This window comes from Protopterus annectens, chromosome 14.part0 (genome assembly GCF_019279795.1).
Source record: "Protopterus annectens isolate FY-2018-M chromosome 14.part0, PAN1.0, whole genome shotgun sequence".
In the NCBI taxonomy this organism is placed as follows: Eukaryota; Metazoa; Chordata; order Ceratodontiformes; family Protopteridae; genus Protopterus; species Protopterus annectens.
In genome coordinates, this window is record NC_056748.1 from 541,848,648 (window position 1) to 541,869,037 (window position 20,390).

The following is a 20,390-nucleotide window of genomic DNA, read 5'->3' on the forward strand; positions in this document are numbered from 1 at the left end:
ATATTTCTGTACATGCCCTTGGATTGTACTGCAGTGCTCCCCCAAATGTATCAAGGCACCAGAACCATTACTTCTGCAGCCCAAAAAAGCACTCTGTGATATTTCCTGTTTGAGAGTTTGCATTATTATAGCCTTTCTTCCGTGGGTGTGTGTGCACTTCTGATGGGTGTCATCAGCCATGGTTCCAGTGCATAGCCTGCATCCCCAGTAACTGCTCCTGTGGAATATTTCCCCTAGCAAATATCTGGTACAGTTGAGAGGTGACCCAGATATGTGAGTCATGGTAACTGCCAGGGTTGCCAGCACACACATTCAAGATTATTCTGTTGGCATTACACAGAAATTGGCAGTTGATAGAGTGGTAGCCATTTTGGTTAATGTAAAGCCTACCTTCTTCCCGGTGGTGCCTTAATTTCTACATGTGTGTAATCTATGGCACCCGGTACTTTAGGATAGTATGCTACATGGTCGAACTCCTGAGTGCAGCCCCCCAAACATCTCCAGCGCCCAAGTGAGAACTGCTCTCTCCAAAGCAAAAAACACAGCATCCATGGGACCCGATGGTGTCCCCGGCTGTGTGCTCCATGAACTCAATGAGGAATTAAACCCACAGCTAGGACAGCTGTTTAATCAAAGTCTTACCTCTGGATACGTACCCAGGGAGTGGCGCACTGCAACTGTGGTCCCACTTCACAAAGGCGGTGCCTCCACAGACCCTGGAAATTACCGGCCCATTAGCTTGACAAGCCTTATCTGCAAAGCCATGGAGAGGATCATAATGGACCTCATAAATAAAGACATAGGGAATTTGCAGACTTTGGATCCAACCCAGTTTGGCTTTGTCAAAGGCAGATCATGCCTTTTAAACTTGGTTGACTTTTTGAAACAGTCACCAAAGCCATTGATGAGGAAAGGCAGTCCATACAGCCTACCTCGATCTGGCTAAGGCCTTCGATACAATACCCCACTCGGGTATCATTGAAAAACTCATCAGCTTAAATGTTAACCCATACATCACAAGATGGGTTGCAAACTGGCTGAGTGACAGAACCCACAGGGTCAGAGTTGCTGGCGCCATGTCAGACTCAAAGCCTGTCACAAGTGGTGTCCCACAGGGCTCAGTCCTGGGCCCACTCTTGTTTGGCATCTACTTTTCCAGTACAAGCAAACACAGGAGGGTTATGGCTGACAAAGTTTGCAGATGACTGCAAACTGGGCCATAGTAGAAAACACATCTGACACAGATATCCTTCAGAAGGGTCTCACAGAAACGGATAACTGGTGCCAGAGCCACGGCCTAAAGTTAAATGCCAAAAATGCATAGTCATACCCTTCAGGAAAAACAAGGTTACCCCTAGCTACCAAATAGGTGGCAATCCACTGAGCACAGAAGAAGTTATCAGGGACCTGGGGACCCAGGTTGATAGTAGTCTGTCATTCGACACCCATGTAGCTAAAGTAGTTAGGAAGTCCTTCTACATTGCCCACCTTATCATGAAGGGATTCTCATCTAGATCAAGGGAGGTCATAGTCTCCCTTTACTCATCACTCATCAGACCAATGATTGAGTACAATGCCCCATTCGGAATGTATCTGACCCGACACTAGCAGCAGCTGGAGAGGCCACAAAAGTTCCTCACCAAAAGGATAAAGGGTCTCAAAATCTGTCCTATGCTGCCCGACTGAAAGAACTCCAGCTCTATTCAGTCGCTACCGCTTCTCAGAGGTGACCTTTGCCTAACATACAAGGCCATGTCAAACCCAGATTTGATGAATATGCTTCACCTCAAAAATCTAGATCCATCAGAGCCACAAGGCGGGAGACTTAAACCTCGACACGGCTATTAATAGGACGTGCTGGAGGGATAGATTCAACACCCAAAGACTCCCTATGCTGTGGAACAAAATCCCGGTACATGTGAGGCAGAGCACCTCGCTGGCCTTGTTCAAGAGAAATCTTGACCAATGGATGGGAGATCGCAGATATACCCCAGGAATTACCTCAGTGTCACTGCTCGACAGAGGCACAGCAAAATAATGGGTATAGTTCCCCATACTAAAGGGGTGGCGTAAGCCACAAAACAATGGGCTAGGCTTATAAATGCCCTCGGGCAGATAGCCTAGTATGAACCTATGAACCTATGAACCTATATTTCTGTCCCTCTCCTCAGACCTATGGGGAAAATATATGTTGTCTCTGGCATGTTGGAGCATAGCATTCAAGAATTGTTGAAGGATCCTGGATACTAATGCCTGTGATACCCCAAACATATCCCCTGTTGGTCTCTGAAAAGTGGCTGTAGCTAAGATTCTAAGGGTTACACATACCTTTGTCTCCACTGGAATGGGTTCCCTTCAGTAGGCCGTGGCTCCGAGTTGAGGATGGCAGAAGTCACAGAGCTCCTGTAGTGTGTGCCTGTCCACCCTGTAGAGCTCAATAATTTCTACATCATGTAGATTGTGAAATGTTAACAGCGCCTGAAAACTCTTCTCCTTCTCAGCCTAGGCCTATTAGCAGAAGCAGCAGCACTGGTTTCAGCCTGTAGCACATGCAAATGAACTAAAGCAGGACCAGCCCCTAACATTCTGTCTGTGTGGATTTCTTTCCATGTCTGTATCTGAAAAGTCTTGGAATCCACAGGAGAAACCAGCATGGAGTCTACACGGATTCTTTATAGCTTCTTTTATAGCTAAATCATGTTGGATTGGTTGATTATCATCCAATTCAGCTGCTTATGTTGTAATTAGCATGCCACAGTGTTTACCTTGTTTACGTGGTGGTACACACCCCTATACGTTGCTTTCTGAATCCAAACGTTTCCACGGCTATGTGCACATCACGCCACAATGCACAGACAGTGAAAAACAACAGTGTAGGCTTTATTGACTCCCCCTGATAATTTTTCTAGTTCTGTGCTTTTGGTCTCAATAAATTAATTGGCCCAATTCAGTTGCCCAAATAATAAATAATAAAGTAAAATATTTTTTTAGAAGGACAACTCTGAGTTAAAGAAAAGTACAGTAAGAATATATATTATACTGGCAATATATTAGAAAGATGCAAGCTTCAGTGAAATGTTGCTTTCACTTGGGGCTGAATCATGTACATTTCAAGGCTGTTAAATTTAACATCTAGCTCATTAAATAGTGCTAACAGCAAGTGGTGTGGTATTCCTATTCTGGGAGTAGGGACAAGAAGTGAAATAAACTATTTTAACATTTGTGCATCTTTCTTATAAAGCAGCCCAAAAACAAACAATGTCTGAAGAGCAACCTCAACAAACTAACTTGATGTTTTTATAAATACTAAAACATGGTTAACAATGAAGGATAATGCGGTAACATATAGTGGGAAATGACAAATCATAAGTATATTTATGTCTGTGCCTACACAATATCAGTTGGTGTAGAACTTCCATTATAATATAATTCAAGGAAAACAAATTATACAGATTATTCCTTAAATAACATTATAAGCTACCAATGGGAGAAATAGCATTTCTATAAGGTGAATTCAACTACCAACCATTTGATGGTACTACTTATCTTACTAGTAATATTATAGATAAGAGTATGTTCTTACAATATCTTGAGGCAAAACAGTAATAGCTTCATCTAGATAGATATATATTTTGGATATCATTCTAATTCTGAGGACATACTCCAACAAGCATTTATGTTAACACCTATCAGTGAAATCTGATAATGATTGTATTCTGGTCAAAGTTAAATTATCAGGAAATAAAGAAACAAATTTAAGGTGATTGTAAAAACATTTAGTAGGTCTGATAGAAAAAGAATCATGAATAACCTACATTTAAATCTTATTTTTATAAAAAACTTGGACAGATAGAGGAAACAGAAGAATATTTGAGGCATTGCAGAATGAAATAAATACAATAATAAAATTTGCATTGCTGAAGTTAATGCTCTGAATTTCCTAAATTCCAACATTTTTTGTACTGAGTATATCCTACAAACAGCTTTTCCCCTCATATGTGACTGTAGTTCTATTGTATACTAAATCTGTCAAAGAAGGCATTTGTCATAAATAAAATTAGTAGCAGTTCCACTGCAAATCATCATATAATGGCCAGATTGAGCTGCTGTAGGGAGAATAGAATTAGTCATACCTTTGTCTGAATTAGCAAAACAAAGGGCATGTCCTCCAATCCCCATGATGAATGCTTCACCCCTAAACTCACTTTTACACAAAGACACACACATTCATAGATAGATAAATAGATAGGTGTTTGTGCATGTGTGTGTGTGTGTGTGTGTGTGTGTGTGTGTGTGTGTGTGTGTGTGTGTGTGTGTGTGTGTGTGTGTGTGTGTCTGTGTGTGTGTGTGCGCTCGCCCGCGCGGGTTCACTTCTAAATCTCAAAAGCTGAAAACTCGTAATACTGAATCGCATAATATTGAAAAACATACAGGATACCAACACTTACTATATTGCAGCAGAAATACATACAGAAACATATTACTCTTCTACAACTATAAGCAGGGGTTTGCTTCACAGAAGAAAATGGCAAACATACCATTACATGCTTCGTGACTGTTGTAACATATGTCATATTCCCTTTTAATGTATTCTTCTACAACATAACTCATCTTAGTGTAGTGAAGTGTGAACTCGGAGTTGATATATTTAAGTAGCAGGGGGTGCGGGGGCGCAGTAGACTAATATGGTTTGTCTTTTCTTTGTTTCTGTATGTATTTCAGCTGCAATATAGTCAGTGTTGCTGTCCTGTATGTTTTTTGATATTATGAGTTTTCAGTATTTTGAGCTTTTCAGATTTTGAGTTCAGTATTTTGAGATTCGGGATTTTGAGCTTTCGAGACTTAGAAGTGAACCTGTATGTGCACAGAGTCTATGTTAAATCATTGAATGCTTAAAAAAGCGAACGATGATTTATCACACCCATGTAAGTGAAAGGTTACAATCTCAAATGCTTAGAACAGCGATTTTTTCCAAGGGAAAAATAAATCGCTGTTCCACGAAACAAAATAAAAAAAAAAAATGAAAACATTACATATAGTGGGGGGCTATGCCCCCCCCCCCCCCACTTAAATATACCAACTCCGAGATTGCACTACAGTCACGAAAATGGCAAAGGAATGGAAGCGGCCAAGAGATTTCTTTCCCAGGGAAGGAACCTATGTGCACATATATATATATGTATGTATGTATGTATCATGAACTCTATGGTCTCACAGCCACAGAAAAAAAATACAGACATACAAAAGCAGTGAATTACTGCTGGAGTTGTAATGCAAGTAACATCATTAATTATTATTCACAATGGAATTCTATGAGTTACAATGCAGCTAAATGGGATCAATAAGCTGCAACTTTGTTTACTTAGAAGACTTCCATTGGTATGGAAGCTTTATAGTTACATTGGAACACAATCTTTCTGTGGTGAAAATTAAGATGAGTTTACATTCACCAAAATTTTGTTGTATAAAAAAAGTTGTGAAATATTGGACAATAGAAAATCTTGTCATTTTAAACACATTAAAACTTTTAAAGTGTTCCTAGGAAAAAGAAATACAGATATATAGAAAGATACCTAAGAATATTCCATTTTTCCTTCCAAGATAAGTGTTCAGCTTGTAAACATTTGGAAACATAGAATGCCCAATATAAAGTTTGGGACTGCCAATCAGTATAAATACATAGTGATTTTTCAGTACTGACTGATGCATGTTTGCCTACATCATAAGTAGTAGCCTGTAAGTCAGCTTTGTACATTGGTGAAAATAGCAACAAAAACAGTTAATTTAGCTTTGCCAAGGTGGCTGTATCATGACTTATTTTCTCAATGTAAGGACTGCACCTCTAAACAGTCATTAAGTGAATGTGCTAAATCCAAGGGTGTACTTTTTGAAAGTAAAGGAATACCTGATGTTGCTGCAATGCCAAGTATTTTCTTTGAGGTAGCACAACCTTGGAGGTAGACTGCAGGGGGCTAAGGGTTTCGCAGCGGGAGGAGGTTGTTGGGCTAAAGTCTTATAATCTGGTTATTTAGGTAACAAATATTTTAAGCTTTTACTTTTTTACATGGTGTAAGTCAACAATTCCTGGTCCACTTGAACCCAATATTAGTATAAGTAATGGAATGTCATGAAACTATAGAGTATAGTTCAGTAATAACAGGCAATGACCCTTATAACAACAAGTAGTAATAAATGGGAATGGAGACCCAATATATTATGGCAAGTGCTTTATTATTTTTACTTAGAATCTGAGACAGGACAAATATCAGAAGGGCTGCATCCACAGTTCATGAAGAAGTCAGAGTGACAGGCATAGCATCTTAGATTTTTCTTATATTCTTTTATTTAAATAATAAACATACATTACATACAAATAATATATTACCAATGGGCACATCTGCCCAAATGATAACTTCTCAATTAATAACCATAGCCTCAACAACAATGCAAAGGTATAGGAACCTATAGCAATATGAAATAGCATAATGAGATTCACAGGTATCAAACAGAACATGATTCAAAACTCTTGAGTAAACGACTTGACAAAACTTGGTGGAGGTCTCCAGGGTTACCATAGGCGTAACCAAACCAAAAATGCCTACTTTTAAGACAAATTTCCTTTATCTAAGTGATAACAGAAATATGTGTCCCTTTCATTGAAATCATATTGAATCAACAGTTCTCCATTAGTTGCCTTCTATTCCACTTACTCGTCTTTAAAACTGCTTAGGTTAACAGAAACATTCCCAGTAGCTACTCTGAAGATCTAACCTGTCATCTGTAAAATCAGATGAAAATCGTAAACCTCCCTCTCCTGAAACAACCCCTGTCCAACAAAAGATATGAGAATTAACAGACTACGTTACCTCATATCCACCCATTCCCTGACACTGACCCAATCCTGTAGAAGCCTTAATTCTTGTACAGCTTACTTTCTATGACTGTAGTCAACCAGTCAACCCTCAAATGTAATATTATCCTCCTTTTCTAGTTTGACTCAACTAGTAAGACGAGGTGAAAGCCACCCATACAGGTTCTTAACTTCACAGGATAGACTGTTGCAAAGCAGCTCCACTCAAATCCAGCACCCAGTCACATCAATGCCCAAACCTCCAGTACTTGCACCATCTTGTTATATTCCTTCATCCAATCTCCATCCAAAATCCTCTTACTTTAGCACTGGGACTTTCTCACAAATATTTCACCTTGTGCTGTACTCCCAGTGATTCAGCCTCTCTACCTCTGACAGCCTCCAAAATCCATGTAGAAAAGCAGCACTCCATCTGCCCTTAAAATCCTTCCTCTTTAGCCCTTAGCTCCTTTACATTTGACACAGCTTGCCATCAATTAAAACTGATTTCTCTCTTCCACAATTCATTTCTTGCTATCTGATGTGGCCTCAAATAGACAAAAACCATATTTATACTCATCTTCCTTATTTTAAGTCTAATGACTCCCACTCCCCCAGATACATCTGAAAGACCTGTACTTTTCCATGACACTAGTACATATTGTGGTTTTACATCCCCTCACCATGCTGCTATCCCAAACCAACCTTCATGTGTAATTCTTCTTGGAGCTACCTACCACCAGTGGTGGTAGCCACTGAAGTCACATATGTAAAACACATGCTGGACCTACTCTTTTTAGTTTTCTACTTATAGTCTATACCTCTTCCCAAAACCTACTCAGCAGTCTCAATCTTCTGCACTCTCCTGGAGCTATACACCCACAAGATCCTCCATAGCTTGTGTTTAACCTAAAATTGCTGTATATCATACCTGTCTACCTTTATAAACTTGTTCTAATTCTTGTTTCTTTACCTGCATTTAACATTATTCCTTAATTACTATGCACTGTGATAGCCAGGTGAGCCTAATATCCCTAAAGTGTGTAGAAGTCCCTTCCTCCCAGTCAGGTCTGCAAGCCATACACAAACCACACACTCTTATCATAACAGTTCTTAACAACAAGGCTGTAGGCACTTCTTATCTCCCCCATTACTATTTGTTCTACTTCCATTTGTCACGAGATCTTACCATAGGTAGATCTCATAACCACGACAGGATATCTCCATCAGTATTCCATTCATCACCTACCCACCACTGATCTCATTGCACCCATTTAAGTTGCCCAGTGTCTAGCCTTTAAAGGTATTTTGCTGTTATTCATTAATATGCAATAGCTGGAGTAAGGCATTCTTCTTCCCCCCAGTACCCTAACTACCTACATCGTAGCCTTTTCTATCCAAATCAACCAAACAGATGTCTTCTGCATCTTCACCAATATTTTATTCTGTGGGCTGGCATTAATATGCCTTGGCAGATTCATAACAAAGGTCATCATGATAACTCTGACAACCTCAACCCTCACCTTAATGAGCTGCCTTTATCGTATCACCTGTCTAGTATACACTTGGTTATGCCAGTCAGGGCAGTCTAATTATTGATCTGGATGTCCCTAACTGTTGGATATGCCCTCATGCCTAAATACTTCTGCTTTGGTTTGATGACCTAGCAAAATCCTGAAATAATTCAAAGCACATAGGCATCATTTACCTTACATCAGACAGTAGAATGATACAATAATCTGCAAACAGAGTTAAACAGCAACTCTTTTTCCAAACTACCCCCCAGCTCCAATGGAAAACCAGTACATTTTGTTCAGTTTCTTCTTAACAACTAGAAACAGACATAAGACAAAGGATATCCATGACATGTACACCCCTTCCCAAGTGTTCTTGGTCTGCCTGTTTGTCCCTCATAAATCTGCAGCCAAAGGCATCATATACTGTCCGTACATCATGCATAAAGAGTCCAGCCTCACCCCCTGTTTCAGAGAGTGAAATAGAAAACCCTAATTCACCATATTGAAGGTTTTTTAGATATCAAAAATACTAGCCCTAATGTGTTTATCCATTTGCTCTCTGCCCCATCTTAGTGGTCTACAGATAACCCCCCTTCATTTCAGCCAGATCCACCACACTGAGGAGCTCTTTCTCCAGCCTCACTACAAGAAACCTGACAAAATCTTTATATCAGCATTTTACAGGTTTTTCATCACTTCATTAAACCAATTTCCTCCCTTTCAATACAGGTTTTAAAGGGACACAAGCATTAATACCAGGATGTGTATCAGCCTGTAGCCTCAGGATCCATTTAAGTTCTACTGTTTCAGTACAGTTAGTGAGATCACCACCCCCCCGTGACCCACATGCACTATTTGTAGTACTCTAAAAAAAAACTCATGTCCAGCATTTTCTTTAATATGTTTAGCTAGTGCATTGTTCATATTGCAAGTCCAAATCTCATAAGAATGACTAAAAATATTTTCTATCTCTTGTTGGTCTTACCAACATATAATCCTGCACAGGACGTGCATGTGGCTAAATAAATCACATTTGCTGTACTACAATCTGCATAGAATCTGGGACTAAAAATATATTTCATCCGTGGATGTTTAAACACTTGTTCATGTGAAATGTATGTACAGGCTCTGCAGTGCCTGCAACTATATGCACCAAGTCTGGCAGACAGCAAGTTACTTGACCTAGTATTACAATTCCCTGTGCACAGTAGTCTTTTCAAGCTTAAACAATTTTTATACATGAAAGAGGGATTGTTCCCAACTATTTCAGCTGTCTTGTTGTCACTTATGAGTATTCCTCAGTTTTTTTTGTATAATATTACATACAGAGTCTACATCATTTGTGTACTTCAAACCAAATCTGTTTACTGACAAAGCTCCTATCCTTATATGCGCTAGAAGCATGTCTAGAGAAATATGGGGCAGCAGTAGTTTTTTCTATCTTGACTACCCACTCCTTATGCTCTATTAGAAGGTCCTTCTTATAGCCCCTTTTCGAAAAATGTTGACTCAATGCATCAATGTTTTCATGAAATGCTTCCTCTTGTGTGCATAGTCTAGAGGTTCTCATGTATTGGCCTCTTACTACATTAACTGACCTCTTCATATTTTTGGAGAGTTGTGCTGATATAACAGGGTATTTTCTTGGGACCCTTGATGTAGTGAATTTATTTACATGCATCCCGAATGAGCATGGCCTTGAATCCATTAGAGAACTGTTGACACACAGAGGGAATTTTGACAACAGTCAGGCTGATATGGTTTGCTGCTTGTTGGATTTGGTTTTAAACAATAATGTTTTCTTTGTATGGTGACTGCTTATATGCACAAAAATGGGGGGTGGCCATGGGCACCCCCTGTGCAAATTCATATGCAAATGCAGTAATGAACTCATGGGAGGAATAATTTGTGCTTGACAATAACAATATATACAGACCACACATTAGATTTTACCATTGTTTTGTGGACAATGTTTTTATTTTCTGGGGAGGGGGCCAAGAAGAAATATACATTTTTCTTCACTATATTAACCATACCACTGAATTTTTGAGGTTTACTATGTCCATGTCACAGAAAGAGATCAATTTTTTGGCTGTACGATTATTGGTTAACCAAATGGGTCAGATAGATACCAATTTATTCCAAAAGGGATGTTGGAAAAATAGTTACTTTTCCTTTGATAGTATGCACCCCAGGCATATATATCCTCATGCAGACTTATGCATTTTACAGGTAGTCTGAACATTTTCAGGAATGTCCTAGTCTACTTTCCCCTTTAGAAGTGCTACCACTAAAGTCTCCTTGATACTTTGCCACTCCGCAAGCTATTGCTGAAGACTGCTGCCAAACGGCACCCTAATTCTACACCCATTCTGTTATACAACTTTACCCTCATGCACCTAATTGCTGATATGTTTTTCTACAGCCACCCACTGACCATCTATCATTCCTCCTTCATTTCTTCCCACAACAGCGAAAGCTCTGCAGCCAATCATTTCCCTAGGGGTGAGGAATGAGTGTTTGGGACTGGTGCCATAATCTATGGGGAACACTGTTTTTTTCCCTTAAGGTCTATCATTATTCCCAGTGCATATCCAGTAATGTATCTGGAGCTGGATATGCAATGGGTTCTGTGAGGGAAGAGCATTCGGTTTACCTTCATAATGTCGCGGATGGTTTGTGCGACAAACAATTGAGTGAAAGCACACCTGCAAAAATCCAGAATGTCACTTCACAGATGTTTGAATCTCTGAATTGCGAATGCAATTTGTCATTCAAATGAATAACATCTGTTCGACATCCGGATTCCACGTAGTGAGTTTCGACATAGTGCCATGAACACGTTCTGAAATTCGCTCATTTCGGTCGATGTTATGCACGATCGCAGAAACCATCTGCAACATTATGAAGGTAAACCGAGAATTCACTTTTGGAAATGATGTACGCCCTTTTGGCTATTTGTTCTCTGTCAAAGAGCTTAGTAATAAGGCACACATTTCTGGGAGATGCACTGCCCACACACTGAAAGAAGTGAGAGAGGTCATCACCTCATTTTTCACCGATGCTCATCTTGTGCCTGTACTTGCAAAAACTCTTATTAATTTGCAGTTGTCTGGGACATAGTCAGCGGTCTATCTGTCTCTGCCATTGAGCTGGCCTAATTACCGATATTATCTCACCTACAACAATCTGTTCATTTAAAATCTATATTACTTCCTAAATGAGGTATTGTCACCAGTCATGTAAAATCTCCGCATTCATTAAAAACTATTTATATAAAGGAAAGAACAACCTAACAATATTCCTTATTTCATGATCTGTCCTTACATAAGCCAACTTGGTTTCCTTAATTGCCTTCATGCCAGTCTGCTCTCTTTCGCTCTTTCAAGCATGCTACTGGTAATTTTACTTGTATCTTTCCTATTGCCTGCCATCTCACACCTCTTCTCCTCAATTACTCTTCCATCAGAGACTCCTCAATTTGTTTCAACATTTCCTCCAAATCCCTAAGCCATTTCCTTTGCTCCATCACCAACAGCAAAGCAACAAAATGCAACCTTACTGACTTCTTCTATCTATGCCTCACACACAATCCCCTTTTTTTCTTTTACAAATATCCATATTTGCTATATTTTGTCTTTACCACACAGCCTTAGTCCCATCACATATGTACCACAAATTTCTTCTAGTGCTTGGGAAACTATATATTGCAGTGTACTTGCCCTACAGATTTCCATTTAACGATGTTTTAATGCTACCCTTTTGACTATGAATCCATCTTTCCTCCAATGAAAGATAACAAAAGTTTGATCTCACATCACCATATAAGACATCTACATTTCACATCTCTCTAGTAGTCTGTATGTCCAATGGGAAGTGGTGTAATCTACCGGATGATCTGTATTCTTTCCTTGAAAAACTGGATTGCTTCCTGTTCCCCTTATGCATTTCCCTCCATGCATCCACCAGCCCTGCATTATTTGTCACTTATCTCACATCCTGTCAGCAGCATGAATGAAGGTCTCTGATCCATTACTGTCTGTCCTAATCTGGTTTGAAAACCACATTCGTTTCACAGCCCAGCATCTCACAATCATCTTCCCTAACTGTTCTAAACTGTTCTGAAAACTTCTTAATTTTCAACCCCTCATCCTTGTTTGGCCCAAAGAAAAAAAACAAAAATAATTACAATTTGCCATCTGCCAGGCATCAAATTACAATCCATCTCATCTTCGCTCATAACCTGCACATACACTTCCATGCAGTTTGTCCTGCAGATCCCTCTTTACTCTTGTCTTACACATGCCTCACCAATACACCTAGACCTCTACTTCTACAGCTTTGAAAGCTCCTTCCTCTGCAGCATTAACCCTTTCCAAAAATAATTATCCACCTTCTTACCATTTTATTAAATACCATCTCTATATCTCTTTATTCAATTGTTAATTTACAAAATATTGCAAATAATGTATTTATGTTTTGATTTTTAGGATATCCATTGAGTTGAAGCCCATTTTCAGTGGAGGCCAGAATAGGAAAATCATCAGGTTGGCACAGACAGTATAAAATCACATGCATATACAATTAAGGAACTTAACCCCCTCCACCACTACCTCTGTTGCTCCCATTTTGCTCTCCTGCAGCTAAACCCAGAAAGTCCTTAGATGGAGACAAAAACCCAGTAGTACTTCCCTGCAACAGTCTTTGCCAGAATCAATAGAACATTCTAGCACTAAGGCTTAATCCATCTAAGTGATCTAGACATATCCTGGACATCCAGGACCTTACACATATCTCCCAAATATGGGCTTAGACAACCACTATCTGTTCACTCATGATAACATTGCCTACTGCTCCCCTAATCCCCAACTTTGATTCTAAGGTAGCCCTAACTCAGCCGAACATGTCCAACTCCATAGGACAGCCTATGACATAGATTAGTGGGACATGTCAAACAAGCTATCTTCTCTATCCGTCCCCTTTTATCCCAGGTGTGCCCCTACTACTACCATTTACTTCCTTTCCTAGACTACCTACCTACATTATTACACTATCAAAGACGATACCTCCTATGTATCTTTTAAAGACACCCCCTGTCTATCCCACCAACCATACACTCAATGGATCAGGGCTCACTTTGATTCCTCCACATCTAAGGTTAAGATATATAAAAGCAAACCCAGACCTGTCTCTCACAGATGACACTCTCAGTGGTTCCCTAAATTATGCAACAGACTGTCTTACAACACAGCAAGAGTAGCATGTCCAGTATAATAAACAGTTCCCCACCCCATAGTTACATAAATCAAGCTCAAAGCTTTCATTTGTCCACAAGTAAACAAAAAAATGCCCAATAGCAGGGTCAGGGATTCATCCCTTAAATATTCCTGCATCAAGCATATAAAACATTTGCATAACATGCAAGTGAGCATATCATGTCTCTGCACCAAAAAGGAATAAATTAACATGCAGTCTCATCAGGCCACAACTGTCCTTGGCTAAAGTGCAAAATCATAACAAAAAATAACACCAAAAATCTACAAGAAAGAGCATTTGTATGGTGAGGATAAAACATTATTCTTATGAATTAGATCCTTTTCCTCGAAGAAGTAAAAGTGAGTAATCACAACAATACTCAGTTCAATGTAGCAATAATCTTTCTGCATTGTATTGATGATCACAGAGAAATGAAAGCATCTGTAGATATGTTTGTTATTAACAAAAATAGAAAAATAGAAAATAGAAGGCAGGTCCTAATCAGAAATCCTCCAAATATCAGAGCATCAAAACATCACCCTCCCATCTAAATAAGGAAATTGTGATAATATACATGACATGCCTTTCTAAATCCACTGAAAAATTGTATAAAGACCATTGTGAGTTCTGGACCAGCAGTCATGAAAAAAATACACTCATTTAAAGTGATAAAGAAGAAAAATAAATTGCATTCTTTCCAGCATGTACAAAGTCATTGAGTGCCCTATAAATGTTGCACACTTCAGAGTTTAAAGTAAGAATCAGACAGTGAAGATGACCTCCTGGACAGCAGACTTATCAAACTGCAGTAGAAATCTATGAGCCCTTCTGTGCCAGGTCAGTGCACATCTGGGAACCAGGCAATCTTTGCTGCACTTGCCATTGCCTCTTCACTGGGCAGGAAAGTAAGGTTGAGAGAGCAGTTAAGAATAGTGGGCAACATAACTGAGATGTGTCTTCTACTCATCCTTAGTGCCACATCATATGGCCTACGTTATCTTCACTTTCATCATAGCTCCAATGGATGACATGCAAAAGCCAGCTACTAACTCCTTCAGCCTGTTGGAAGTGTCAGCCTTCTCCAACAGTAGTAGAAACTCATCCATCTTTGTTAGGCTTGCCTAGCACATCTTCTCAGTCTGGCAGGTATTGCCAGTATCATTGATAGATACTGCATCACTCCACTCATGTCTCTATGGCTAGGTACCTTACTGGGAGACCTGTTCCTAACAGAATCTGATTCCTGCATAATGGAACTGTTATGATTTATGCCAGCATGCGTGACAAGCACCTACTTCTTATGGCTGCTTTCTCCATCTCTACTAAGTATTCTCTGTTTCTCTGGATACAGATGCAGTATCAGGGAGAGGGCTGGTCAGTATATGAGTATGTGGCAATTCAGTTTTCACAAATGTGGTTACAGGCTAGTCAGTAGAGATCTTCACTGAGCTTTACTATGCATGGCATCAATACAGAAATTAACTATTTTAAATTAACTACACAAGTCCATTGATACTTGCCACATCACCCTCTGCAATACAGGATAAGCAATCCAAAAACAGTACCCTTCCTCCCTGTTTTCCATATGTTATTGAACTACTTGGGGTCCATCACAGAAACACCCTCCTCATTCTGCACTCATTGACTTTCCAATGGCAGTCCCTTCAGCAGGGCTGCATGCCACATGGTGGGTCCTTAACACTGTAATACTGGAGCTTCACTGCCAGGTGCTGTGTGGCTTTATGATAGTCAGAAGCAGCATGCTAGCTCTATCAGCATGGTCAGTCTGAATGTAAAAGCCTGCAGTGGAGAGCAGTAATTTCCTGAGACAGGCTTCCATAAATACATATGTCCTTGACCATCTCCTCCTTCCTCTGATAAAATAATCCAGAAATTGTGCTAATATTTTTTGTTTTCTAAATACTGTTTGTTGCCCTAGAGAATTTCATTAATATTGTTGTGGTGACTGATTTTTTTTTTCTGATGCCACAGTTATTTTTTTGAATGTTACTGTCTACTTTTCCAGCTGTTCAGTATTTGTGCACTCTTTACACATCATATTTTAGGCCCACCATTTCTCTTTACAGTGCATCTGTATCATTTATGATTCCTTTTAGCTTATCCAAAATAACATAACATTTCTCCTGCACTACTGCACTCAGCACCACAAATGTTATACAGACCTACTACAGATAACCTGACAAACCTCACAGAGCTCTATTTAAGTCAATATCAATATTAAAAATATACTATAAAGTAATGTATCAGGATGTCTCACTTTAGACAGGTATATCATTCCAGGGCCAGAGGGCCATTTCACATATCTCACTGTAGCACTGACGTAAACATTAAGACACACACATAGCTGCAGCACCATCTATGCTTTAGGTCCAGCTGAACAGTACAATATTTATTCCTGAATACCCTGGTGAGCAACGGAATCCTAAAATGTAAACTTTAATGACTGATCTTTTCTAATGTGTTTAATAAAATCCACATTTCTGCTAACCAGCAGTCACACAAATACAATTGTTCACATATTAGTTATTTATATTACCCATGAGTTTCTTGCTTTCACACCAGTTTTAGTCCTAGGACCTTCTCATGAAGGTTCTTACATGCATTTGCCACCTTCTGTATGAAAATATATGCTTTGTTATTTTGCCTTTACCATTATCCCTTCAAGCTACAACTGTTGTTTTCAGTATCTGTTGCAATTTTTAGGACTGTAGTTATGACTTTTTAACTCTGATTAACATTTTTGCAATTAAGGAATTTATACAAAGTCTGATGCTGCTGTATCTGTCAATATTCTCTACTATAAGATACAGTAACATCAAAGTTAGTTTATATAGCAGGAATGTGAGGTATAAGGAGCTTGAAAAAATACTTTAATGGTTTTGCTGCAATTCTAAAATGTAGTCTTTAAGGAATGAAAGCACAGTTAGACTTTCCCAGATTTGGGACATACTCATTTCTGTCTTGCTTTTGCTCACCTGGTCTCTACTTCAGGCTTTTGCATTCAGACTGACCATGCTGACAGAGCGGTCATATGACTTAAACTGCAGAGAGTGTTTCATATGCTCTGCCTTCTCCTAAACTGTCTCTTTTCTGTTTATGTTGTATGGAAGAGGATCACCAGAAATGGATGTAGTGCCTCAGTTTGGGATTCGCCATGTGTCTTTACAAAGTAATGCCATTTTGTTTACATAGTATTTTCCTTGCTTGATTTCTCATAAGTTTCTTGCTTAGTTGTTGGTATCTCATTATTACATGCAGGTATATTTTTCATTTTGTTTTTGTAAGTGGTCTATTCCCCCTGCACCAAGCTGTGTACTCTGCTCTGACTTTTATTTTCCAGATGTATTAGTTTTTTTTATTATTATTAAAACTAAGCTGCCACATTTCCAGCTATAACTTCAACCTTGAGAAATTCCTTTTGACATTTTATACCACCTTGTATACTAACCATTTTCCACATCTTTACATAATTTGTAAAACAGTCTAAGAAGAAAGAAATCTGAACAAGGACAAGTGTATAAAATGAACAGTTGCTCAAAACTGGTTGTTAAAATGATCATATGCTACAGTACAGGAAGCAATCCTTTTTTTTTCCAGGTGAAGTGACATATTTGATTTTATTAAGGTATTAAGATGGAAGTGCAAGAGGAAAAATGTCCAAGAGAATTTTTTTGTCAATTTGTCAAGGCTGTTAAGACAATAGTCAGTAATACTGATGCATGAATAGAAAAGTTACATTAAGTTCAAAGCCAGTATTGTCAGGGCAGTTTTACAAATTTATGTTTATATTAATGAAAGATAAGTATGATGTGTTGGAAGATGAAGAAGAGACTATTTGGATTGAGGATTTACCCAAGCAGGACAGAGCATGTTGATTAATTTGTTACATGTGTGGAAGGATGATGTGTCAATGTTTTGTATATACTGCTGTAATGTTTTAGTACTTTTACTCGTTCAAATGGTTTGCCCTGTCCCCAAAAGTTGGGCAGGATGCAGCTTGATTAGTGTTGCTTCAGTTGGCATTTAGTTTTTGTAGCATTTGTGCTTGCTTGATGCTTTAGTTTTTGTAGCATTTGTGCTTGCTTGATGCTTGTGGTTTTGCTATTTTGGAATTATTTCTTTTTACATCAGTCTGACCTGACCTGTTTGGGTTCTGAGGGACATTTCTCAACATAGAAAACATGGCTTTAAATTTTGTGAATGAAGTTTTCAGTTGTGTTTATTTACCCTTACAGCATTCTCATTTGCATAATTTCACTGACATTGTAGACCCAACAATATGTTTATCAATCCTTATGATCTGTCATTTATTTATTAATTTATTTAGCCTTTCTTGACCAGCTTAGTCCCACTACATTGGTGGCCTCTTTTCAAGGGAGACCCACAGTAGTATTTATCCTACTAGTGGAAATTTGGTCAGGGCATCAGAAAACGTCCTCTGTTTTTCAATATGTTATATGAAAATGCTTCATTATTTTGGGGAAGCATGATGGAGTTGCATATGTACAATAAATGCCAAGACTGTTTTCTTAGCTGTACATAAGTCTGTGCAAGTCTCTGCAGCATATACATCTGCATTTCATATTTACTGGATAAGTGAAAAAAAGTTGACTGACATTTCTTTTACCTCTGCCCTGCAAGACATCTCAGTTAATTTTATACACTGAAGCATATAGTAGTACTAATCTCATGTCTTGCAACAGAGCCTGAAAATCCATCAAAAATAACTCACTCTTCCTTAAAAATAAACCTAGCACTGTTCCTTAGCAATTTTGTCATACTGAGTATCAGCTCCTGTTCTTTCTCTGTGTTTTTAGTTCCTGTTAAACTTGATTCTGGCGGTGCACCTTGCATTATGGCTGACCTTTGGTGGGCTGTAATGTACTTTAGTGATCACATAGCTTGTCTGGCAGGGATGTAACTGTGCCATTTCTAGTAAGGGGATCAGTAAAACTGTTCCATTAACTGCCTGAAACATAGCAAATCTACAGCATAATCTTTTCTTTGTACTTTGTACAGAAAATAGGATGCTGTTAAGTACCTTTTGGGAACACAGCTTGCTTAATAACAATTCTGCCATCCTTCTTCATTGCCCAATATGTAGCCATTCTCTGAAACTATTATTTCACTTATCTCATCCACTGAAATAGTGATGGGTTTACTTATACAGTAAGCATGACTTGTTTACAAATATATTAAGCTGATTGACAATGGTCCAAGGAATTGTTGAAAATAAAGAAGCACTGCACTTCATGAGTTAACCATTAAATTTACAATTAAATAATCATGCATAAGACATGCCTATGAATTTACAGTCTTTTTATACTATTACTTTTGAATTTCCTCATGCATGTACATCAGATGAGCTTTGGCACCTTTGAACCTCTATGTGTGCAAGAGTTCAGCATTTCAAAACAAACTATTCCTACTTAAATCCAGTTAAGAAGGACTGAATAGTTTTATTGAAAAGATACATATTATACATGCATACATACAAATATTTCAAGCAAGAACATTAATGCCTTGCTATAGCCTGCCAATATACCAGAACAGTTGTTCCTATAATGTGTCCAGGTTGTTCTTAAAAATATATAAATTAATGTTTGCTTTAGTCTACTCCCTGCCATCAGCTACTCTCTCAGACAGACAACCAATTAGTACACTTGTCATTCCTATAGAATCTTCTACATAAGTTGTCTGATGATTATTCCCTGCTACTTTTTGATAACCCCAAACATTCCCAGAGGTAAGGTCTCCTCTTAAATATGTGTATGAGACACTGTACCAGTTCAGATATTTTAGTCTTTCATAATAACTTCAATTTTCACAGCCATGGATGCTCTGGGCATATTTTCACTGTACTTTTTTCCAATTTATTCATGCATGCTTTCTTATTAGGTCTCCACATTGTTATTCCATACTCAAGTTTGGGTTTAATACATGTAACAAACAATGACTTTATCATTTCTGATTTCCTAGACTTTATAAATATTTTATATAACCTATAATTCTATAACTATTATTAAACGATTGGATGACATTATTAAAAAAAACTCAAAGCTGGATCTATCCATATACACAGGTTCTTAAACGAATCTACAGATTCAATCACTGTGTGCTGTATTAAATATTCACCTTTCAATTTATGTCTTCCAGATCTCATATGTTTAGCTTTTGACATATTTATCAGCATATTATTATCCTGTGCCAAAATAGTTAATTTAGTCAAGTTATTTTTTAACATTTCCTATCTGTAACATATAATCACTTTACCTATTTTAAGTCATCTACATACAAACTGTAGAATGCCTCAGATGAAAAAAAAAAAAAAGATTTGAAAGATACAATCTAAACAAGTCTGGGCTTAGGACAAAGCTCTGTGGGGCACTTTAACTGTAACCTTGAATTTCTTATGTTCGATTGTTGTGTGATACTTGCCATCTCCTATTTGTAAGCCATGCAGTTATCCATCTTATCAAGAGTACATCAATACCTAGTTGTTCTGATATATTGATCAGTGTTTTGTGTATCACCCTATCACATTTTAGATTTAAATCTATATAAATTACATCACAATATATTTTTTCTTGAATAGCTGTTATTATAATTTTATAGAACATCATGTTACAAGTGGTAACAGACCTATTTTCAACAGATGCATGTTGATATATAGTTTCAAGTCCCAACCTTTTCTGGTCTGACAATTTAACCAGTCTAGCTGTCTCCGTTATTTTTCCCCAACATGA